At 44.5% G+C, this 25029-nt stretch overlaps 1 long non-coding RNA gene and 1 other non-coding gene across 2 annotated transcripts in view; one reads left to right on the top strand and one right to left on the bottom strand.

Moving 5' to 3' along the window:
- LOC116912854 overlaps window positions 1-25029 on the top strand; it is a 42342-nt gene that overhangs the window by 4359 nt on the left and 12954 nt on the right. The gene's annotated exons all lie outside the window — the stretch shown is intronic.
- Window positions 12652-12715, bottom strand: LOC116912936. The gene has a single exon (XR_004389506.1). It is a non-coding gene; the product is annotated as a U7 small nuclear RNA (small nuclear RNA).

Here is a 25029-nt window from a genome sequence, read left to right as displayed (position 1 = left end):
AGGACAGTTAGAGATACATCATGAAATTCTGCCTGAGAACAGAAAGGAAGGAAAGACGGGGTGGGGGAGGAGGAGGAGAAGGAGGAAAAGGAGAAGGAGGAGGACCACATAGCTTTCCCATTAGTGAGAACATGTTTTTAAAACCAGAGCCTATAAACTTGGCTGCTCAACTTGAGGTAGTTGGTAAGTACAGACCACTGATATTTAGATTTTTATCACTTTTTTTAAGTTGGGTGTATGTGTGTAAGTGGGGAAAGGGTTTGCCCATGAGTGCAGTGCCTGAAGAAGCCAGACGTATCAGACCCTCTGGAGCTAGTGTTACAGGTGATCAAGCACTGATGATGTAGGTGCTGTGAACTGAACTCAGGTCCTCAGCAAGCGCAAGGCATGGGGTACGCTGACAGAGACTACAGGCATAGGGAATGAAGGAGCCATATATTCCTTGTGCCAGAGATCAAAATGATGCCTTTTAGCAAGTAGGGACTATCTTCTTAAGTCTCTGAGGGAATGCTGACTTGTCTAAATGCCAGACTTTGGGAAAAGGAATTTCTTGGAACCAGACAAAAATATTTTTGTCCTCCCTTCACGGTCCTGGTATTTCACTCTCTTCCTTTTTTGAGACGAGGGATTGCTGTGTATGTCTGGCTGACCTTAGATTTACAGATATCCACCCTGCCATTGAGTCTAGGGCCTCAAGTACATGCTTAGCAAGTGCTCTGCACTGAACCGTAGTCCCAGCCCTCTGCCGTCTTTACTCTTTCTGCTAACCCGAGAGCCATCCTCCACGTGAGGGTAGCTTTTCTCTTTTATCAGTCTGGTTTTCTTCTGGCATCGCTTTACCTCTGCTCTGTCATATAAACTATTCTAATTACAACTTCCTTCTCCGAATTGGCTCCACCTTTCTTCCTAAGAGATGTCCTTTAGAGAGTTCGTATGTCAGGAAGGACTGATAAAGGTCATGCACCTTCACATGTGCTTTTTATATAGTAAGAACTTCTGCTATTGCTCCATTTTACCTAGTAAAATGCTCAAGAAAGAGAAATATATCAAACAAGATCATAGGATAAACTGTAAACTTCTGGTTCAGTGGGAGACCCTGTCCTTTTTTTTCTTCAAAGATTTATTATATATGAGTGCACTGTCACTGTCTTCAGACACACCAGAAGAGGGCATCAAATCTCATTACAGATGGTTGTGAGCCACCATGTGGTTGCTGGGATTTGAACTTGGGACCTCTGGAAGAGCAGTCAATAATCTTAACCACTGAGCCATGTCTCTAGCCCTCTGGGAGACCTGTCTTAAAGAATATAGTACAGAGTTTGATTGCTGTGAACAGACACCATGACCACAGCAACTCTTACAAAGAATAACATTTAATTGGGCTGAGTTACGGTTTCAGAGGTTTAGTCATTATCATCGGGGTTGAAAAGATGGCAGCGTGCTTTCCACGGTGCTGGGGAAGGAGCTGAGAGTTCTAAGTCTTGATCTGCAGGCAGCAGAAGGGGACTGTGTGGCACACTGGGCATAACTTGAGCATGAGAGACCTCAAAGTGATACACTTCTTCCAACAAGGCCATGCCTGCTCCTACAATGCTATTCCTCCTAATAGTGACACTTGCTATGGACAAGCATTCACACACATGAGTCTGTGGGGACCATTTCTATTCGAGCCACCACAGAGTGGTAGAGGTAAATGCCCAGTGTCTCCTCTGGTCATTGCATACACATACATGCATGGGCATGCAGTCTGCACACTTCATGCATGCACCATACAGATGTAGGTACAGAAAGATCATAGTCTGAGTGTGGAAGAAAAGGACAAGAGAAATCTCTTAAGCCACTATGATGTGGTTGCAACTCCTCACTCTCTGAAACCTCGTTAATAGAAACAAGCATTATTACAGGAATGTCTCATCAGTGAATAAATCACATTAGCCCAAGAATAACAAGCGCAGAGTTCAAAACTAGGAAGGTGTTATATTTTACTTTGGTTTTTTGAAGCAGGGTTTCCCTGTGTAGTCACGGCTATCATGGAACTAGGTCTGTAAGCCAGGCAGGTCTTGAACTTAGAGACCCACTTGCCTCTGCCTCCCTGGCTACCGTGCCAGGCTCAGGTATTTCTGTTTTTGAGAATATAATGAGAACCTCAAAGTCAGTGCTGCTGTTTTGTGGTTTGGGTTTTTGGTTTGTTTTGTGTTTTAGTTCCTTAAGCCTGTTTCTCCCCAGAGCTTGCCCTTCACTTACCTTCACGGCTCAGTGGGAAGCATCACGGCTTATCATTGTGTGCAGCACTCGTGGCAGCCTTCTCCTTACTGTACACGAGAAACAGACCTCTGCCCAGCTGCAGCCATGTTCCACCCAGCCAATCAGCATTTCCTCTTTCTAGGAGACCTCTTCAGCACTAGTACCCCCTAACCTTTTTCTCTTTGACAAGTGGCCATGTTTGTGAGAAAGCCTCTGTTCTAGACCAGCTCTGTCTCATCCTGCAGTTTGTTTAGCCTCTGCTTCCATGGCTAAGGTAGGAGAGCCTGCTCTGATGAACATGAATTTCTTGTTTCATATATGGAGAGAGTGCCTTGGGAATATCCACATATGTAATGCCAGCATTTGGGAGACAGAGGCAGGAAAGTCAAGAACTAAAACCCAGCCCATCCAGAAGAAGGCATCGGGTCCCCAGAACTGGACTTACAGGTAGTTGTGAGCTGCCCACTATGGGGGTGGGCAATGAGCTCAGCTCCTTTGCAAAAGCCTCCAGCACTCTGTTTTAACCACTGACCAATCTCTCCAGCCTCGGGTTAATACCTTTGTTGGGGCTGGAGAGATAGCTCAGCAGTTAAGAACACTGACTGCTCTTTCAAAGGACCGAGGTTCATTTTCCAGCAACCATACTGTAGCTCACAAGCATCCCTAACGCTTATTATGGGGACTGTGACACCCTCTTCTGACCTCAGGAACAAGGTATACTCATATGTATTAATTAACCATAAACCACTACTAAGGCCGAGCGTGGTGGTGCACGCCTTTGATCCCAGCACTGGGAGGCAGAAGCAGGGGGATCTCTGTGAGCTTGGGGCCTGCTTGGTCTACAGAGTGAGTTCTGTATAAACCCTCTCTCAAAAAAGACAAAATTAAAAATTAAAAAGCCAACCATTATTATTGTTATTGCTAAACCTAGAATCAGAACTCAGTTGAATCTTTACTCATGCAGTTACTTTGTTAAGTAGCTTATTCAAATCCAACTTATCTGGAAATATTCTTGGTTTTCAGTTACTTGAGGCCATTTGTCAGTTTATACGTGTTGGGCCAAAGTAATTTCACTTTAACGTTAGGCCATAACCTCGCCTCTCAGGATTGCTAAGAGACTGACCTTGACTTGGCTCTGTGATGGGATGTGTAACCTAACTGTCACTGCATAGAGTGGTACACAGCTTATCTGACTACCCAGTATGTTCCAAACAATGGTTTGTCACGACACAGTAATGAACACTGTATCTAACATTGAGTTTTTCATGTGGCAGATGCTGCTCTTAGTGCTTTCTTTTTTTTTTTTTAAAGATTTATTTATTTATTATATATAAGTACACTGTAGCTGTCTTCAGACACACCAGAAAAGGGCATGGGATCTCTTTACAGATGGTTGTGAGCCACCATGTGGTTTCTGGGAATTGAACTCAGGACCTCTGGAAGAGTAGTCAGTGCTCTTAACTGCTGAGCCATCTCTCTAGCCCCTCTTAGTGCTTTCTATACCCTATCTCTACAGTCATTGAGAAACTGTGTGGAGCCACACCTCCCTGTCAAGTGAATCAGTCGTAAAGAGGTTAAACAGTTTGCTGAAACCCATGAGGATGGTGGAAGCGGGCTGCTGGCTGAGCCCATGCTCTCCACAGCCTGGAACACTGAGACAGAGGATCATAGGCTGAAGCTCTGTCTTGAGTGCAAAATGGAGTCCAGGCCAGCCTGTCTCAGAAAAGAAAAATCATGTAAAAGACACTTTAAAAATCTGAAGGCTAGGGGTTGGGGATTTAGCTCAGTGGTAGAGCGCTTGCCTAGCAAGCACAAGGCCCTGGGTTCGGTCCCCAGCTCCGAAAAAAAGAAAAAAAAAATCTGAAGGCTATGGGTGGAGCTCAGTGGTAGAGCACTTGCCTAGCATGCACCAGGGTCCGGTTCATCCCTGGCATTGCCGTCTCCCAGTAAATAGATAAGTAATATAGCCAGGCGTTTGCTCAATGTGACCTCATACTTGTGCAGTAGCCACACGACTGTGTGAACAGGGAGGAGCTTTGATTTGAGAGGCAGAATTCTAGGTCTGGTCTCACCTCCCACTCCACTGTCTCAGATTGTTACTTGAATGACTTTGGAGAAATTACTGAGCCTTCTGAACGTCAGTCTCCTATCTGTAAGTGAAGATGGTAATGTACCGGTCACAGGATGGCTGTGAAGAATGTTTTAGGGGTTAGGGATTTAGCTCAGTGGTAGAGCGCTTGCCTAGGAAGCACAAGGCCCTGGGTTTGGTCCCCAGCTCTGAAAAAAAGAACCAAAAAAAAAAAAAAAAAGAATGTTTTATACTTGACCGTTATGGTGGTGTATTCCTGTGTCTCAGCATTTGGAGGGCAGGGTCAGGAGGATTGCTGCAAGTTTGGGGTCAGCCTGTTTATATAGTGAGTTCAAGGCCACCCAGGGCTTGAGTGAGAACCTATCTCAAAAAATCAATGTGTAACTGAATTATGAAACATTGAGTTAATGTCATCATCTGTTTTCAAAGCACTGTTTTACACCAGTGCTAAAGGTAGAATAAGAAAGCTGTGCTTCTGTGAGGCTCCAGTGCAAAGTGGAGAAAGGAGAAGGACAAACACGGGACCTGCATTCATATAGGAATTACTGGAAGCCCGGCATTGCCGCAAATGCCTGTATTTACAGCAGGAGGAGGCTGGGGAAAGAGGATCCTTAAGTTTGAGGCTGTCTTGGGCTCAGTGAGATGCTATCCAAAACGAAACCAGAAGAGATGGGGAACAAGGGAGAGAATGAGAGAAAGAAAAGGGCTGGGGGGCTGGAGAGATGGCTCAGTGGTTAAGAGCACCGACTGCTCTGCCTGAGGTCCCGAGTTCAATTCCCAGCAACCACATGGTGGCTCACAACCATCTCTAATGAGATCTGATGCCCTCTTCTGGTGTGTGTGAAGACAGCTATAGTGTACTGATATACATTAAATAAATATTAAAAAAAAAAAAAAAAGAAAGAAAGAAAAGGGCTGGGAAGATGACTCAATGGGTCAGAGTAATTGTGCAAGCATGAGGCCAGAAAGGACACTGGATGTCTTCCTCCTTCACTCTCTGACACTGTAGTTTCCCTTAAGATGGCAGCAGTCTGACTTGTGAAGGTTCTCACAGGCTTCAGTATTGGGGTCTGTAACAGTTGCCAGTGGCCAATGGCCAGTGTTACAGATCTAATCCTGGGGTCGGAGACTAAAATGCTCCCTTGAATTGTTCTTGTGACTCACACATATATGTATGCACATCTGCAGGTGTACTACCCCCACTCTGCTTTCATTCAGGTCCTCTTGAATATTAGGCAAGCACTCTATTATTACATCTCCAGCCACCCTTTCACTTTCTTGATAGTCCTTCTGTGTGTAAAAGTTGTTTTGTTTTGTTTTTAAAGATTATTTATTTGTCTTTGGACACACCAGAAGAGGGCATCAGGTCCCATTACAGATGGTTGTGAGCCACCATGTGGCTGCTGGGAATTGAACTCAGGACCTCTGGAAGAGCAGTCAATGCTCTTAACCACCGAGCCATCTCTCCAACCCAAAAGTTTTAAATCTTGTTGAACTGCAGTTCTGTTTTAAGCAGTCTTTTTTTTTTTTTTTTTTTTTTTTTGGTTCTTTTTTTCAGAGCTGGGGACCGAACCCAAGGCCTTGTGCTTCCTAGGCAAGCGCCCTACCACTGAGCCAAATCCCCAACCCCTGTTTTAAGCAGTCTTAATACCATTGTTGAAAATTAATAGTTCATAGATGTATTTATTTTAGACTCTTTGGTTTTGTTCATTGAGGCACACACATCCTCTATACCAGTATCATACAATTTTATTTAGCTTTGTAAAGGTTCTTTTTGACTCTCCTTTTTTTTTTAATAGCAATTCTCACTGTCATTCAGGCTGAATTTAAACTTCCGATCCCACCCTACCCCACCCCCCAGAACACTCCTGATTTCTTTCCTGTGTCTACTGAATACTCTGTTCCCTTGAGCAGCACAGAGAATGTGTATCTCAGTGGTTTTCCCAGACTGTTTTGAGTTCTTTTCACCTTCTGGAAAATCAAGTTGACATTCCTTTTTGGGTTCTGTGCCCATGTCAGTAAAGTTCTTGGTGCCATAACTATTTGTAACATAGCTCTTTAGTCTTTGTGCCTATTGAAGTTAGCACGGGCTAAATGAATTGATCTTTATACAAGATGAAATTAAACCATATGAGATGGGTAGGGTAATGTGAATCTGAAATCTTGGAACCGAGTCAGAAGGATCACAAGTTCAAGGACTGCCTAGCAAGACTCTCAAAGGGAAAATTAAAAACACAACTAAATGTTAGAGCATTTGTAAGGCCTGTGATTCAACCCCCAGCACCATGCTTAAAAGGGAGGAAGGGCTGGAGAGATGGCTCAGCAGTTAAGAGGACTGGCTGCTCTTTAGAGGCACCTGGTTAGTTCCCAGCACTCATGACAGCTCACGAATTTAACTCCAATTGCAGGGAATCTGATGCCCTTTTCTGCCCTCCAGGGGCACCAGACTGGCACACAGTATACAGACATACATGCAGGCAAAATACCCACACACACAAAATGAAGATTATGCAGAGATCTGTGGTAAGAGGTTTGAAAGTATATGGTGTGTGTGCGCGCGTGCGTGCCTGTGTGTGTGTATGCCCGTGCGGCAAGCCTGCACAACTATGCTTCTACAGAAGCCAGAAATCAGCCTCAGGTATTATTCCTTAGGCACTATCCCCTTTGCTTTTTGAGACAGGGGTTTTCATTGATTTAGGACCTCTAGACTAGGCTAGGCTAGGGTCCACTTGTATCTGCTTCACAAGCACTGTGATTAGAACTGCACTGGTATACCCAGATATTTGGGGTTTTTTTTTTTTGTTGTTTTTTTTTAACAGGGGTACTGGGGATCACACTCAAGTCATCATGCTTTTAAGGAAAGAACTTTACTGAGTAAACCATCTCCCCAGCCCTGATATTTCTTGTCTTAGATACTAATACTGATTTTCAGTGCTGGGGATTGAATGAGGGAGGCCATGCATGCATGCTTGGTAAGCACTAAGCTACATTTGATTTTTCTTTCTTTAGTTTTGGTGTATGTTGTGTTATTTGGGGGAGGGCATTGTTTTGCTTTAAGACAGGGTCTCACTGCATAGTCTACACTGGCTTGGAGCTTGCTATGTCATCCAGGTTGGCCTTGAACACATAGGGATCTGCTGGCCTCAGCCTTTCAAGTGCTGGGACTGAAGGCTTGTGCCACAATGCCAGCTTTATATTTAGTTTATTTTTAGATTTTTTTTTTTTGGTTCTTTTTTTCGGAGCTGGGGACCGAACCCAGGGCCTTGCACTTCCTAGGCAAGCGCTCTACCACTGAGCTAAATCCCCAACCCCTATTTTTAGATTTTTTATGTGAGGGTTTGCCTTGCATGTATGTCCATGTACTGTGTACATGCCTGGTCCCCTTGCATGTATGTCCATGTACTGTGTACATGTCTGGCCCCACAGAGGTAAGAAGGTACTAAATCCTTTGAAATCTGTAAGTCTCCAAGGTGTTCTCAACTGGACCTGGGTTCCCTGCAAGAATAGTGAGTGCTCTTAACTGCTAAGCCATCTCCCAAGCTCCAACATCATCATCCAAGGGTGAATGCATAAGATTACACTTTGCCATATCCCCATACTTGTCCTTTCCTCCTTCCCCTTGCTCCCATTGTCATTATCCTAACTGGGTTAGCATGGCAGCCATGAGTCATGATCCAGTATCATTCTTCATATACAGTTCTTTTTTTTTTTTTTTTTTTTTTCGGAGCTGGGGACCGAACCCAGGGCCTTGCGCTCACTAGGCAAGCGCTCTACCGCTGAGCTAAATCCCCAACCCCCATATACAGTTCTTTTAAAGAGTCACAACATCCTGGATGCTCATTCCACAGATTTTTACTGAGTCCTGAAGAGATTCTTGGCATGGACCTGGGCATCCAAAGATGAGGCAGGCCCAGTCTCCTCCATGACATTACAAGTAAGGAGCGCTGAGTGGGAAGCTTCTGCACATGGCACTGCTTTCTAAGGGTTGCAGGCCTGGGACACTGGAGGACTGGACCAAAAATGTCCACAGTTCAGTGAGTCCCAGACAGTTTAAGAACTTTGGATGAGCAGAGGTGCTCAGTTTTCTCCCCTCCTGGGATATTCTCTGTAAAACTTGGCTCTGGTGGGTTCTGAGTACATTATAGATTGATAATAATCCCCTTTTCCTACAGGAGTTTGAAACCATGAAAAAATGAAGAGATTAGCACATTGAGCTTCCAGGTACCTCTCAGTCAGCTAATGAGACCACAGACACATAGCAGTCCCTTTCCAGCTGCCCCCCCTACTCTTCCCTTCTCTTCACTGGGACGTTCTGAAGTGGAAGTATATTCATCACTGTTGTTTTCTGCTTGTTCTTGATACTTTTCCCCTTGGATGATGAGAATATGCTTAATTTCGATTGCTCTTGGAAGTTGTTTGTTTATTTTATGTAAGTGTTCTATCTCCATGTTCACCTGCATGCCAGAAGAGAGCATCAGATCACAGTGGAGATGGCTGTGAGCCACCATGTGGTTGCTGGGAATTGAAGTCAAGATCTCTGGAAGGGCAGCCAGTGCTCTTAACTGCTGGGCCATATCTCTAGCCCTTTTTAGAAATTTTATTGTACCTAACATTCTCTCTGAGTCTGTGTTGGGGTGTGCACACATACACTTATGTGTGTGCGTGTGTGTGTGTAAATTGAAGTTAAAACCTGGTGAATGCTAGGCAAGTGCTCTACCATTGAGCTATCTGTAGAGTCAGTGCTTTCTGGCCTCACACTGTATTATGTTGTTGTTGTTGTTGTTGTTGTTGTTGTTGTTGTTGTTGTTGTTGACTGGGGAAGTTGAGACAAGGTCTTGGTATGTAGCCTTTGCTGGTCTGAAACTTGATATGTAGAGCAGGCTGGCCTTGAACTCACAGAGTTCTGCCTGCTTCTGCACTCTGAGTGTTAAGATGTGCCATCACGCTTGCCTCTTTCTTTTAAAAAGTTTTTTTATTTATGTGTGTGTGCCTGCATGAGTTTATGTGCACCATTCAGGTGCCTGTGGAGGCCAGAAGAGGGCACTGAATACCCTGTTAAAGCTGGTTGGGAGCCACCTGGTGCTTGGGTCAAATTCAGGTCCTCTGAAAAAGCAGTGAGTACACTGAACCATCAAGCCATCTCTCCAGCTCTAGTTATATTCTTTTGTCTGTCCCACCTGAATCACATGAACCTCCTACCTACCACTTTGTCCCACATGCTTAGACCTTTGTTACCAGTTCTTCCAGTTCTTCATGGTAATACAAGAGGTTAGGGATTGAGCACAGGGCCTCATGCTTCCTAAGAAGCATTTTATCAGCTGATCTAAATTGTTGATGAATTCATGGGTGGACTCCATTGTTGTGTGACACTATTCATGGGGAGATGTGCACAATATTTACTCATCTCAGTCTGTGAACAGTGATAGAACAAAAAAGATACCACTAAAGCCAGCTGGCAAATGATTGAGTGTCTTGGTGTTACATACAGGAGTATGGGTAAAGAGTTACAAGACAAAGACTCAAAGACCATATCACCAAAATCCACCCCACACCAGGGCATCTGGGCAGGTCGGAGAAAGTTTCAGGCAGCTCAGTTGCTCCAAGCCTCTCTGAGGTAGCTGGTCTTGTCCAGGCTATCTCTCATGAGTTCCTACTGCTTATATATCTTGGGGATAAAGGAACCTAGTGAATTTTGTCTGTTTCAGGGACTCGCTGAAATCTTTTGAGTTATATATTTCCAGAGTTTTAATGAGTTTGCCCTCAGGATGGAAATTCACTACAATGCCCAGAACATATTTAATTTTAACAGTTTCACTTCAAGATTCGATATTTTATCCCTGAGGAAAGTATTATATAACATCCATATGGCTTTTCACCTACCTGAACCTCAAAACTGCCATTTTAGATACATACTTAGTATTGTGTATCTGTGTGTTTGTATGTGTGTGTTCATGTGTGTATGTCTGTGTGTCATTATGTGTCTATGAGACGTGTTTTTCTGTATGCGCATGTGTGAATGTGTGTGTATCTGCATGTGAGTATATGTGAGAGTGTATGAGAGTATGTGTGTGTTTGTGTGCTCATGTGTCTGTGTGTGCATATCTGTGTCTTCATGTGTCTGTGTATCTGTGTATATCTGTTCATGTGTGCTTTCATATGTATGTTCATGTGTATCTCTGAGTTCATATCTCATATCTGTGCCCATATCTGTGTTTATCACATGTGTCTGTGTATCTGTATGTACAGGTGTGTATTCATGTGTATGTTCATGTGTATCTGTATTTGTATGTGTCTGTTTGCATATCTGTGTGTTCATGTGTGTGTCTGTATCTATTCATATGTGTCTGTGTTTGTGTGTATCTGTGTGTGTCTGTGTATCTCTGAGTTCATGTGTCTCTCTATGAGTATCTGTGTCTTTGTGTGTGTCTATGTCAGTGAATCTGTGTTTTTGTGTGTGTGCGCGCGCGCGTGTGTGTGTGTGTGTATGTGTGTGTGGTGGTGGTGGTGGTGGTGACTGAGCCTAGGGCCTTACAGATGTTAGGCAATGCTCCTCTATGGAACTGTAACCATGTCCTTGTGTTTTGCCTTGTGTTTAGCTGAAGAATCTAATTTTTTTTCCAGGCTCCCCTTTCTGGTCTCCTCTAGTCACATGCATACAAATACTCCTGATGGTAGAGGAAGATCACATGCTTCTAGTTGTTTACACACTCTTGTCTTTCCACAAGGCACAGCTCCCAGAAAGTGAGCTAGCCCAGCATTAAGCTCTCCAGATTCCAGCCAGGTGGGGTTCCAGCAAGGGAGTTAAATGTGGTCAGAGGCTAAGGGTAGAACTTCTCTTCACCAATACCAAGCCCCAAGCACCAGAGTGATAGCACTTAAATTGGAACAAAGAAAATAGGCTTTGGGGGCCAGTGGATGGCTCAGCTGGTAAAGACTTTTGCCCCAAAGGCTGATGGACATGACTTTGATCACCAAAACCCACATGGTGGAGGGAAGAAGGAATTGATCCTACATACACCATAGTGTGCTCACATTTGCACACATATTTATACACACAAATATTTTTTTAATGTGGAAGTATCAGCAGCCAGCATCAAATTAATAAAACAGAAAAGAAATACGTTTGTTTCTCCAGACCACAGCAATAAACAAGATTTTCTCTGATTTACAAGAAAGGGGTTCAGATGAACTCCAGTTTATAAATTTTGCCAGTGGGCTTGGTCACTGAGATAGATGACTGTCACGACTAAGTATGTGAGAGCTGGCGGGGCTGGCTCAGTGGTTGAGAGCACTTGCCACTGTTGGAGAGGATCTAGGTTAAATCCCAGCACCTTCATGGAAGCCCACAGCTCTCTGTAACTCCAGTCCTAGGGCATCCAGTGCCTTCTGGTCCCTGTAGCACCCAGACATGTATATGATACACATACATAAATGCAGAGAGACAGCTGAGTGGTAAAGGCACTTTCTGCCAAAGCTGACCCCTGAGTTTTCCAGGACCCAATAGTGGGAGGAAGGGACCGACTCCCACCTTTGTCCTCTAACCTCCATACGTCATCACCTCCATACGTCATCACCTCCATTCGTCATCACCATGGTATGCACACACTAAATAAAGGGTCATAAACTCCCGCCTTTGTCCTCTGACCTCCATACGTCATCACCATGGCATACACACACGAAATAAAGGTCATTTATTTCTAATATCCACTCATGACTTTAAAATTACAATCTAGGAATAAACAGGAACTTCTTTGATGTGATAATATCTGTGAAACAGTTTAAGAGTATTGTTAACTATGAGCTTTTTCACCACCAAGGTGAAGAACAAGACAAGGATTTTCTCTCCTTCCACTCCTCCTTGCCCTTATGGGAAGTCAGTCGTAGTAGATGCAGTATTACAGCAAAAGGAAATATGAAAACTGTACAAAGCTTGAAAGAGAGATCGTCTGTGTGCACAGGTGACATAAGTCTTTCTAGAAAATCCAAAGAACTGGCAGACAAGCTTTCCTAATAAGCCACTGTGGAGCATGCTGCAGGATATAAGGCTAATGATGTGTGCCAAGGACCAGCCTCAGCCTGGAGTGGGGGTGTTTGTGAGCGGGGAAAGAAACAACTCAAAGTCAGTGAGGGTGCAAGCTGACAGCTCTGTGTTCTGCTTGAGACAGCTCTCCAGAGACTTCCCGACAGCTCTGTAGATAGCTCTTGGCTCTGTAGTCTGCTCAAAACAGTTCTCTGCTTGAGACAGTTTTTTCTCTCATGCTAGGGAAAAACTCTTAGATTTTTCCGACCAAAGTCAGAAAAGCTGCTAGAAAAAAATTCTTGGATTTTCTGACCAAAGTCAGAAATCCTGCTGGAAAAATTCTGAAAGAGCTGTATTCACTCTCCAAGCAGTTCTCTGGGTAGCACGCGCTCTCGCGCTCTCTCTCTCTCTCTCTCTCTCTCTCTCTCTCTCTCTCTCTCTCTTAAAGATTTATTTTATGTATATGAATGCACCGTAGGTGTGTTCAGACAGATCAGACGAGGGATTCCATCACAGATGGTTGTGAGCCACCATGTGATTGCTGGGAATTGAACTCAGGATCTCTGGAAGAGCAGCCAGAGCTCTTAACCACTGAGCCATCTCTCCAGCTCCCAGGGTAGCTCTCTCTTGCAGACCAAAGCCCAGTCTTTATTTACATATCAATTCAGTCATTTTCTCCAGGTTCCCTTTTGCTTATACCATGAATCAGCATTTTATGACCAATGCCCCTTGATTCTTAAGAAAAGACAGCAATTGCATTTTTTTTTTAAACATTGCAAATGAAGTCAGAGAGCTGCCTGCCTTTGTAAGCACAGACAGTAAACTAGCTGGATGGGATCCCATCCTGATACCATTCCCACCATGCCTGGACCTTGAACTCAGGAATCTACCTGCCTTTGTATCTTTCTGACAAACTGGCTTATTAGTACAAGCTGCCTTTGTTCTTTTAGGTCCATGAAGCCCCTCATACAATTCATATTGCTTCTTTATATTTTGCATAGTTGAGAAATTATACATTCTTGAACTCATGTTCAAATTCAGAGTTCTTTCTCACAGCCTTAAGAGCTGTCCTGAAAGTCACAGTGTTTACCATTTTTGCTGAGGAACATAGATATACCCTCAACTCCCAAACTTGTGCTGTTTCTAATTATCATGGAGTCATTAACCTTGGCAGGGGAAATATTTCCTGAAGGAGAAACAGAAAGTAAAATATGTACATTATTATACAAACAAACCCTACTCCCAAGTAACAGTAGACACTCCTGGAGGCCCACACCCTGTTGACTCTGCACTAGGGGTGAGAACCATGCTATGTAGTCCCTTCCATAACCATGTGGGACTTGTAATACACAAAACTCAGTTGCTTCCCAGTGCACTGAAAGTGAGCCAGGAGGAAATGGAACACAAGACATAGATTTAACAAAGTGCCTATAAAACTATGATGAACAAAATCAAATAATGAATAACATTGTCCATGTTTGTGGATAGGATTCAATGTTACCAAAATGTGGGAGTCCTTCTAACTTGACCTATAGATTCATAACCATCCCAAAGTTCCAGTAAGTTATTTGTGGATATAGACAGATGAACCCTAACGTTTACATGGAGAGAGGAAAAAGATACAGAATAGTCAAACCAGTGAAGTAAGGGGCTATACTTTGAGGATTGAAATTCTTTGGTCTTCAGACTCCAAACGGGGAAAGGGGGGTGCCAAGATGGCTCAGTGGGTAATGGTGCTTGCTACTAAGCATGACGACCTGAGTTCCGTACCTGGACCCACATCCTAGAAAGAGACAACCAAAAACCAAGTGAAAGTTGTCCTCTGACTTCCACATTCAAGCTACATACATGCACATAAATAAATAAATGCAAAACAAAATCTTCTTACACTGAGACAGCCTCCTATTGTGAGAAGACATGCACATACTTCATGCAATAGACAAATAAATTAGTGCAAGAAACGGCCCCACAAATAGAACAAGAAATACTGTAGGTGGATTTTGTGAAAGGTGGGTTTCACTATGTTACCTAGACCAACTTGAACTCCTGAGTCAGCCTGTGTCCTCCGAAGTAGCTGGCACTACAGGTATGTTGCCCCTGTTTCCAGTGGAGAAACTGATCTTTGACAAAGAAACAAAGACAGCACAGTGTCTCGGTACATAAAAACTATGCAGCCACATGAAAAATAGACTCATTATATACCTCACAGAAATTAATGTGTCATAGAGTAAACTATAAAGTGGAAACCAAACATGGGACTCCCCAAGGAGGTGGAGCTGAGTGAAGGGCTGAGTGATAGAGACAGCAACACAGCAGCACAGTGGTCCAGGACGGTGAGGCAGGAGGCGCTCCACATTTACATCCCAGACAGACAGACAGACAGACAGGTAAGGGAGAGAATGCCAAAGGCATAATGCATGAAAGAGACCACTGATAACAGTGGACTTACTGAGAAGGCAAGGTCAAGAGAAGGAGAGGATGAGCTGACACACTGGAAGAAAATATCTGCATGAAACACATCTGATGAAGGACTATTAAGCAAATACACACAGAAGGGGTTGGGGATTTAGCTCAGTGGTAGAGCGCTTGCCTAGCAAGCACAAGGCCCTGGGTTCGGTCCCCAGCTCCGAAAAAAAGAAAAAAAATTACACACAGAACTTTGGCTGTCATGAAACTTACTCTGTAGATTAGACTGGCCTCAAACTTCCAGAGATCCACCTGCCTCTACCTCTTTTTTTTTTTTTTTTTTTAGATTTATTCATTTTTTATATATAATAACACTGTAGCTGTCTTCACACACCAGAAGAGGGCATCAGATCTCTTTACAGATGGTTGTGAGGCACCATGTGGTTGCTGGGAATTGAACTCAGGACCTCTGGAAGAGCAGTCTGGGTTCTTTTTTTTTTTTTTTTTTTTTTTTTTTTGGAGCTGGGGACCGAACCCAGGGCCTTGTGCTTGCTAGGCAAGCGCTCTACCACTGAGCTAAATCCCCAATCCCAGCAGTCGGGGTTCTTAACCACTGAGCCATCTCTCCAGCCCCTGCCTCTACCTCTTGAGGGCTAGTATATATAATATATAAATTTTATGTGTAGGACTGTTTTGCCAACAGGTATGTGTGTGTTCCATGTGTGTTCCTGGTACCCCAAAGGTCAGAAGAGGGGTCAAAGACTCCCCTGGAACTGGAGTTACAGATGGTTGTGAGCCACTTCGTGGGTGCTGGGAACTAAACCTGGATCCTCTGGAAGAACAACAAATGCTCCTATAAACTGAGCCATCTCTCCAGCCCCTGTGTTGGAACTTTGAATTCTCCTGCCTTATCTTGAATGCCAGCACACCTGACCTAATTATTTGCAAAACTATTTTTTTTTAATTTTTGTGTTTGTTGAGATAGGATCTCTACTGCTCAGACGGGTCTTGAACTCATAGCAGCAGTCCTCTTACTTTAGTCTCCTAAGAGCTAGGATCAGAGTATGGACCACTAAACCAAGATTATTTTATTTGGACAAGTGTTACACTCCACTAAGCTATACACTAAGCTGTACTTGTCACAGTAACTTTTATTTGCCTGTTGTAGTTGTCATCTCTGAGGCTCACTGCCTCAGTCTGCTAACCTGGGCCTAGTTCTGGAAGCTTCTAGCCTCCATACAGTCGACTATATCTAGCTCAGAATGTTTTCAGCCTCTGAGACTTACTGCTGGGTAAGTTCACTCACTCTAGCTCTCTCTGAACTCTGGCTGGCTGGCTGGGTAACTCAGCCTCTCCAAGCTGCCTGATTCGATCTGGCTTCACTCTCAGCCTCTGACTTTTGATGTGCTCGGCCCCATGCTAACTCTAGCGATCGGTTCTAACCTGGCTCTTCTCATTCACTGGCTCTTTCTGTCTTCACCTGTGTCTATCCTGTTCTCCTTTCAGCTGTCTCTGTACAACTGCCTCCTCCCTTTCCTCTCTCTGTCTGTGCTGTTAAAGATTTATTCCTTTATTATAGATGAGTACACTGTGGCTGTCTTCAGACACCAGAAGAGGGCATCAGATCCCATCACAGACGGTTGTGAGCCACCATGTGGTTGCTGGGAATTGAACTCATGAGCGGTCGGTGCTCTTAACCGCTGAGCCATCTCTCCAGCCCTGTGCTGTTCTCTCTTACGTAGCTTCTTTTCCTTCTCTTTGCTGAGAATTGGGCAGATTCTGTTAAATCTTTCTCTGATTCATCACTTTGTCTGCACTCAATTAGACATTGCTTTCAAACATGGGTGCTTCCTTTTTTTTTTTTTTCAGAGCTGGGGCAGACAGGGCCTTGGCTTCTAGGCAAGCGCTCTACCACTGAGCTAAATCCCCAACCCCAGGGTGCTTCCTTCTACAAAACTAACTTTACCTCCACTGTTTGAGATTAAAGGTCTGGGGTTGGGATTTAGCTCAGAGGTAGAGCGCTTGCCCTAGCAAGCTACACAAGGCCCTGGGTTCAATCCCCACTCTGGGGAAAAAAAAAAAAAAAAAAAAAAAGAGATTAAAGGTCTGCACTAAGGGCATGTGTATTCCAGCAGAAAGATTAAAAGTATATGCTAGGGGGCTGGAGAGACGGCTCAGCGGTTAAGAGAACTGACTGCTCTTCCAGAGGTCCTGAGTTCAATTCCCAGCAACCACATGGTGGCTCACAGCCATTTGTACTGGGATCTGATGCCCTCTATTGGTGTGTCTGAAGACGGCAACAGTGTACTCGTATACATAAGTGTACTCATATACATAAGCAAACTTTTTAAAAAATGTGTGCTAAGGGCTGAGCCACACCACAACTAGAACAGGTTTTTTCTCAAATCTTGGTGTCAGGGCTCTCACTCAGATTCAAAGGGCCTGGCTTCCATCCCCAGCACTCATCTTTAATCAGAAGGTAAGGCAGGAGAATAAATAAAAATCAAAACAAAATTAGAGCTGTTCGTGGTGCTGTATACCTGTAACCAATACTTGGGAAATAGAGGAAGGTGTGAAATTTGGGGCCTCCTAGAACTGATTATGAGTTCAAGGCTATGCTATGCTAAATGAGATCTCTCTCTCTCTCTCTCTCTCTCTCTCTCTCTCTCTCTCTCTCTCTCTCTCTCTCTCTCTCTCCCCAAAAGGAGGAGGAAGAGGGAGAAGAGCAGAGACTGTGGAAATGGCTCAGTGGGTAAAGGGATTGTCAAAGTATGTGAATCTTAAAGACTCTATGGAGCCCTTATATCTACATAAAAGCCAAGCTCAACGGCACAGGTGTGTAATCCCAGCACTGGAGCTCACTTACTAGGGTGCCAGCCAGTGTGGACAGATCAGTGAGCTCCAGGTTAGCTATACATACATACATACATACATACATACATACATACATACATACATACATAGCAAGAAACTAGAGGGTAGAGGAAGAAACCCAGTATCAACCTCTGGCTTACACATGCGCACACACACACACTAAAAAGGAAAAAAATTGCCATGTTCCTCCTACCATATGATTCAGCAAGCATGTTCCTTGGTATTTACACAAAGTTGCTGAAAGCATATGTCTGCCCACCTAGCTACACATGGATGTTTATGACAGCTTTATTCAAATTTACCAAAACTAATAGTGCCAAGCTGGGGACCAAGCCTCTAACACACAGGCAGGCTTTTGGAGGGCATTCTAGATCCAAACTATAACATCTGCCTTCCACATGAGTCACCAGGAAAGGGAAACTTGAGATAGATATCTCAAAAATAAATATTAGGGCTAGGATTGCAGTCTGATGGTAGTCTTTGCCTAACACAAGCAAGCCCCAGCATTAACACACCCAAAATCAAAATGAATATTTTGGGTTTTTTAAAGTTTAATTTTATACTTATGGTGTTTTGACTGAATGTATGTCTGTGCACATATGTGCCTGGTGCCTGTGCAGGCCAGAGGAGGCACAGATACACTAGAACTCGAGGTAGTTACAGTTGTAAGCCACCATGTGGGTGCTGGGAACTGATTCTGGTCCCCTGAAAGGGTAGCTTTTAACCACTGAGCCACCTCTCCAGCCCCAAGGTAGATCATTTTATACCTGTGAACATTTTAATGAGTCTTAAACAGCGGAGGCATTTCTTGCTGGTTTTAAATGCTGTCTTGTATCTGGTATCCAGAGTCAAACCCAGACTTTATTCCTTAGCACTGAGCCAACGCCCCACACCTGTTTGGTATACATCAAGCTACCCAATGGCAAAGAAGGGCTTGACTGGGTGTCACAGCTTTATGTTAACAGTGTGAGGGACTCAAGCAAACCAGCTGCAATTACATTTCATACCAGTCTTTTCTGCGTCTTTAATACTGCTCAAACCTTGTAACATAAGCAATGGTGTTCCCTTAGAGCCTGCTGCTTTCTTTTTTTTTTTTTTTTTTTTAAAAGATTTATTTATTTTATGTATATGAGTACACTGTCGCTGTCTTCAGACACACCAGAAGAGGGCATCGGATTGCATTACAGATGGTTGTGAGCCACCATGTGGTTGCTGGGATTTGAACTCAGGACCTCTGGAAGAGCAGTCAGTGCTCTTAACCACTGAGCCATCTCACCAGCCCCTGCTGCTTTCTAATAACTGCTTTTTCATAACTTTTAACATTTTTATAAAAATGTGTTTCACTGTGTGTGTGTGTGTGTGTGTGTGTGTGTGTGTGTGTGTGTGTTTACATGGGTGCAGGTGTCCTCAGAGGCCAGAGCTGTTACATTCTCTGGAGCTAGAGTTATAGAGTTGTAAGTGTTACCGTTGTGAACTACCTGAGGTAAGTGCCAGGAGTCAAACTTAAGTCCTCTGGAAGAGCAGCGTGCACATTTACGCTCTCTCCAGCCCTTCATACCATTTTTAGATTTATATTTTATGTATGTGTAGGAGTATATTGTCTGCACTTATGTATGCCTGCAGAAGTTGGAAGAGGGTGTCAGATATCCTGGAACTACAGTTATAGATGGTTGTGAGCCACCATGAGAGTACCTTGAACCAACTCAGGTTCTCTGTAAAAGCAACAAGTGTTCTTGACATTCTTAACACTGAGCTGTCTCCTGCCCCATAATTACTTTTTTTTTTTTTTTTTTTTTTTTTTTTTTTTTTTTTTTTCTGGTTTTTTTTTTTTTTTTTTTTTTTTTGTTTGTTTTTTTTTTTTTGTTTTTTTTTTTTTTTTTTTTTTTTTTTTTTTTTTTGTTTTGGTGAAGCCCTGGCCTGGAACTCACTCTGTAGACCAGGCTGGCCTTGAACTCTGATACCTGCCTGCCTCTGCCTCCCAAGTTCTGGGATTAAAGGCATGCACCTCCACTGCCCAGACCATAACAACTTTTTTTGAACTTTTTTTTTTTTTTCTCGGAGCTGGGGACCGAACCCAGGGCCTTGTGCTTGCTAGGCAAGCGCTCTACCACTGAGCTAAATCCCCAACCAACAACTTTTAAGATAAGCAGTTTTCTCTCATGGTATCAAATGTTTTGAAATAATCTGTATATATGAGCTAACTGACAACGGACCTTCTGCATGAGTTTTGTACAATGAGATCTTTAGAGTTACTTTGTTGCACAGTTTCAAAGAGTGGGATTCCTAATTTAAAGGGGATGTTTTAAGATTGTTGACAATTTTATGTTTTCTGTTTTTGCTTTTTGTTGTTTTTGAGACAGTCTTGTGTAACCCAGGCTGGTCTCAAACTTGCTTTATAGCTAAGTCTGACTTTGACCTTGTCTTGCACCCTCCAAGTGCTATTGTAGGTATGCACACTACATCTACTTTTAACATGGTGCTGGGCTAGGGTTCAGGGCTTCATGCATTTTAGGCACGCGCTCTACCAACTGCGCTCTATCCCTAGCCCATTCTTCTCACTGGTATTCTTATTCCCTTTTTTTTTTTTTCCCCAAAGGGGGGATGGAATTTTGAGTCCCCAAGGATGATGTTGGCCCCAGGATGAAGGAAAAAAGGAGGGGAGCTAATAAAGAGGAAGGCGGCAGGGAGAGGAAGAATGACCAGCCACCAGGGGGCAGCGGGGATGTGTTCTCTGTGGCAGGAACCATGGGAGGCCTAAAGCAGTAGGTGTTTTATCTGTGCTAAGACTTAAACCCTCTGTTGCCTTGAACCTGTGTCCACATCTGAACACACACTGATTTAGAACCAAGTAAAGGAAAAGGTCCAGGTTCCAAGTCTGAGCTGATGCTGGAGGAGGAAGGGCTCATCTTTAAGGAGAGGGAATTCCACTAAAAAACGTTTAAAAAAAGAAAGGAGCCCCCAAGGTTGCTTATCTGTGTTGGGGCTGATCCTTATGGGATGGATCGGTACATTCTGGTTTCAGTTACTAGTGAGAAGAGTGATCTCCTTGTCGAGGTAGGGAGACTTGGAGGGCAGAGTCCAGGCCCTTGTCCACAAGGGACAAGGAGTTCTTGAGTGCCTTTTACAGCTTACAGCATCTAAGATGTTCCCAAGACTTGGAGGGGAAGGAATCCTGGGAAGATCCCAAGGAGTGGGGATGTCTACCCATCCTGGGCTTCCACCTCTCCCCTGCATCTCTGCTTGGCCTTTTACTCTGGCTCATGGGAGCCCCAGCTTTACAAGGAGACCTGTGAGAGGCAGGTGGAGCTGAGAGAGCAAGCTAGGTTGCTTTATCTCGTGCTCATCTTGGCATGCATCTTCAGTACGTGCTCACCCAACCATGGTTCTTTCTCAGCCTTGTAACTGGCCAGCCTCTCCCAAAGGCTTCTATGCAGTCTGACAAGGCTTTTTCCTCTGTAGACTGAAGGGGTCTGTCATTTTGATGTCAGTTGGTATCTGTACTTCAGGGGCAATGTTGTCCTCGCTAAGCCCTCTGTTCCTGCCACATCCATCCCTATGTGTTGGCTCTTAAGTACGCTCTGGAGACCTTACCCAGTGCACCAGTTTCTCAGACCTCAGCTTTTGCCAGAACACTAGAGCACTTGGTTTTCCTCATCCTCCACTACATTCTCTTGTATTTATTCATGCATATGTCCCATCCCCTATAACTATATGCTGAATATATGTAAGTACATAATCATATATGTAATCATTATACATATTCTATATAACAGTTATATATATATATAACTAAACATTAAAACACATGTATATAATTGTTTTATATATATAAAATCTAAGGCAAGAATTAAAATCCTTTTTAGCATATACTAGCCATTCAGAAAGAACAGGTGTTGAATGGATTAGTGGCTGTAAAGTGTCGAGAACTATTCTAGGTAATAGGAAAACAGATGAATTATGTTTTTAAACTTAAATAAATGCCTGACGCCTTTGGAGGCCAGAGTGCTGGCTGTTGGGAACACGTCCTGTGGAAGAGTAGTCGGTGGTCTTAGGCATCGGGCCCTTTCTCCAGCCCCTTCACAGCCCACATCAGAGGAGCCTGGTCTCATAGGGGCAAAGAGCCGTAAGAAGGTGGTGTACCAATTGGGGATGTAATGGGCAGCAGAGCGCTTGTCTAGCGTGCCTGCCCATTTGAGCCTGAGCATCACAAGGGGACACAATGCAGGACAGGGAAGGAAGGACACGGAGTGACACATGGCTCCACAGAGACAGCTCAGCTCTGAGCCCTCACTTTGCTCTTCACAGCTTTGGACATGAGCAGTCACTGCACTTCTCTGAACCTTCGAATAGAGTACTTTTCCTCATGGGGCACAGTGCCTGGTACCAGCAAGCATTGCCAGCTGTCTTACAGTAGAGCTGGGGGCAGGGAAAACTGTAGACAGCAACAATCAGATTTGGGCCTCTGGAGTTTCTCAGGCAGATAAAGAGATAAGAACTTTACAGGCAGAGGAAGCAGCTTACACAAGCAAATAAGCAAAGCAGTGAAATTAAAGGGCTCAGGACTTTATACCAGTACCCCAGTACCAGTACATGGGGAATTCAGGCCAGCAAGAGCTACTTGGTGTGACCGTCTCACTCCCACTCCACCCCACAAAAGGGAAAGTGCTTCCTGAAAAACTTGAGTGGATCTGTAGGCTCCACAGCGGAAGGTCAGCTGTCCTGTAAACCAGGTGTGCTATGCCATAAGCCCAGCACTCAGGAGGCAGAGGCAGGTGGATCTCTGAGTCTACAGAGTGAGTTCCAGGACGGCCAGGGCTACACAGAGAAACCTTGTCTCAAAATACAGGGTAGAAAGTGAATTGGTTATGCAGCCCTGGTAATAACACACTGGGCCTCCTTGTGTAGACTTCCTTAGCACAGCCTTGCTAGAGGATATGGCACTGCACAGCAGACTAGGAACCTCAAGCCTGCCGGCAGGAGGCTAAACCCTCTAAACCAAGATTAGACCTAGCAAACAGCAGCTGGAGGCCCGACTCCAGCCCCACCTCAGAATGACTTGACTTTATTCAACTTTATTTACAAGTGCTTTACTTTCTTTGAACACAGCCTTCTGTGGCTGAGGTAGGCCTTAAACTCCTGATCTTCCTGCCTCTACCTCTGGGGAAGTGATGGGATTTTAACAACACCCAACCTGCAGTTTTATTTTTTATTTATTTATTTATTTTTTCTGGAGCTGGGGACCGAACCCAGGGCCTTGCGCTTCCTAGGCAAGCGCTCTACCACTGAGCTAAATCCCCAACCCCTCAACCTGCAGTTTTAAATGGTCAAAATAAATAAAACAAAATCTTCCTCTTTTAATGACAAAATTCTTACCTGTTGGCACTGCACAGTAACCGTTTGCTGGTTCTGTCCTGATCACTCTGTCCATTACAATGAAGGGTTGAGCAAAGATGACTGAGGTAACTGAAAGGAGGTTTGAGTGTTTCCTATGTGCTTTACTAGACATCAGCTACTTTGTTCTCCTAGCAGCCCTGGAAGAACTGCTTTTTTGTTACTGTTTTTGGTGAGGAAACAGACCCATGTCACTCTGAAAGAGGCCGTGTAGGGTCTGAACCAGGTTGGCTGTCTCCTAGGATGAGCATGAACCAGGGCAGTGATGACGACCACTGAAGAGTGCTTAGAGCAGCAACAGTTAAAGGTGGTTTGGTTGTGGGACATGGAAATGCAGACATACAGATTGGGGTGGGGGACTTCAAGTGAAAGACATTCTTTGGGGAGGGCAAAGAGGCCCAAGGCTGGGGGTCACTCTAGCTGGACAAGACAGCTGGGGTAAAGCCATAACAGCCCCACTGGGGAGTGGCAAGGAAGCAGCTCAGGTTGGACTGCTGGGCTCCGTTCTCACTGACTTGCCTATAGCTGTTTGGATCAAGCCTCTGGATTGTTATAACAGTGCCTGCCTTATTGGGAGTGACTATGAACCGGTATATGTGACGGTTAGACAGGGAGTTGGCACCTTTAGTATGTCATTATTACTAATGGCTAGTGTATTTATTTATTATGACTGGAAAACATCATAAAGGCTGACATTAAAAAAAAAAAAAGACTCACAAGTGTGGACTTGTGCTCTGGAAATACCAAGTAGGAAGCAAATGCAGCCTGGGAAGTTCAGAGATGAGCTACAGAGTTGTCTGGGGGTGGGGGATGGGTGCGGCTAAGCAAAGAAACAGGAAGCCAGGGTCAGAGCCATTTACTCATTCCCACAGCGAGTCTGCATTTGTACCCTCCTGGTAATACAACCCTCCCAGTCACTCCTGTCACCCACTTTACAAGCAAAGGTCAGGCTCAGAGACTTGCCGAGTTGCCTAAAGTATCCTGACCGAGGTCTGGAACTCCCACAAAGCCAACCACCTTGCTGGGCCTCCAGCTTCTACTTTGCTGGTGAGGAAATCTCTCTATAGCTGTGTTCATTTGGACCATGGGGTCTCCCTCCCTCCCTCCCCTTCCCTTCCCAGGGTAATCTGCCATAGAAGGTGATACAGGGCCCCAGTCTTAGTTTGTTCATGGCCCAGACCGTCCAGCAGTAGCCGGGCTAGCTCTATGGTGTGTGCGCAGACAAATCTACTTTAATAAAGCCCAGGGAAGTTTGGGGCGAGGTCCCAGTCGCTGCGGAGGGTCACTCTAACATGAGGAGTTTCCCTTACACGCATCCTCTGCACTTGCCTCTCACTCGCTGGAAGCAGGTCAATAGTAACAGAACCAATTTTATTCGTTGTGCTGAAGGTTAGGTAGAACCTTAGCTTGTAATGGTGGCCTTTCAGCCTTCCCCATTGGTCTAATGATGGGGAAACTGATGTTTGGAAATTTGCTCAAAGCCCATATCCTGGGCAGGTATGAAGGCCGTCATCACCCTTCATGCATCATGGTCTCCACAGCTGCTGTCTCTGGTATGAAGGATACAGGGAGTGGGGCAGGCAAAGGCACCTGCCTGCTGACTTGGCTCAAGGTCAGGCCATACTTTAACACAAGTATGGCCAGGTTGCAAATTCTGTAATGGTCACAAAGCCACATGTCTATAAAACTTGAACATTCTACATCAGCCTCTTTGCTAAGTCACGTCAAATGGCCAACCCTCTATTCTACAGTCCACAGAGCCCAGCAAGTCACCTAAGAGCTCATGTAACTGCTTGGCTTGTTTTTAAAAATCTAACCAGGGGGTTGGGGATTTAGCTCAGTGGTAGAGCGCTTGCCTAGGAAGCGCAAGGCCCTGGGTTCAGTCCCCAGCTCCGGGGGGACGACCAGAAGGCTCTGCCTTTACCTCAGAAGTGCAGTATAATCACTATTAACATGGAGCTGAGTAAAGTTGCACTTTGACCTTCCGGTCTGTTTCTGTCTCGTT

The sequence above is a fragment of the Rattus rattus genome, chromosome 11 (assembly GCF_011064425.1).
Source record: "Rattus rattus isolate New Zealand chromosome 11, Rrattus_CSIRO_v1, whole genome shotgun sequence".
Lineage (NCBI taxonomy): Eukaryota > Metazoa > Chordata > Mammalia > Rodentia > Muridae > Rattus > Rattus rattus.
The sequence above is the reverse complement of the archived record's forward strand: the minus strand, read 5'-3'. Positions and strand labels throughout refer to the sequence as shown.